The sequence below is a fragment of the Egretta garzetta genome, unplaced genomic scaffold, assembly GCF_000687185.1.
Source record: "Egretta garzetta isolate BGI_Z169 unplaced genomic scaffold, ASM68718v1 scaffold997, whole genome shotgun sequence".
Taxonomy (NCBI): Eukaryota; Metazoa; Chordata; class Aves; order Pelecaniformes; family Ardeidae; genus Egretta; species Egretta garzetta.
In genome coordinates, this window is record NW_009260336.1 from 33,213 (window position 1) to 33,746 (window position 534).

Sequence of the window (534 nt, forward strand, 5' to 3'; positions counted from 1 at the left end):
GCCCACAGCTGGCTGAATGATGGAGGCCAGGAGGGTCGGAGCACACTTAAGAAGTGTGATGAGACAGGGCTATGGCTTGGCTTAAGGCTCAGAGCAGCTCCTTGCCTTCAGGACACTGAATGTTGTAACAGCTTGGCAAAAGCTGCCTGGAGGAAATATTGCTGTCAAGGAGACAGATGCTATTACCTTGGCCAACAGAGACAACTTTCCAAAGGGGTGAGCAGAAAGAGGATGGAAAGACATGGAGGTCTCGTGAAGAACTGTGGGGTATCCAAAGTCCTGTGCCTACGAGGCCAGGGTTTTTGCCCAGGAGCCTGCTGATGGTGAAGGGTGCATGCCACAGCAAGACTAATTTGGTAAGAAAGGATCTTGATTCAGGGGCTCTTGGAAGGGGAATGTCTTAAAGACTTAGAATCATAGAATCACTTTGGTTGGGAAAGACCTTTAAGATCATCAAATTCAACCTTTAACCTAACCCTGCCATCCCACCACTAAACCATGCCCCTAAGCACCTTGTCTACCCGTCTTCTAACT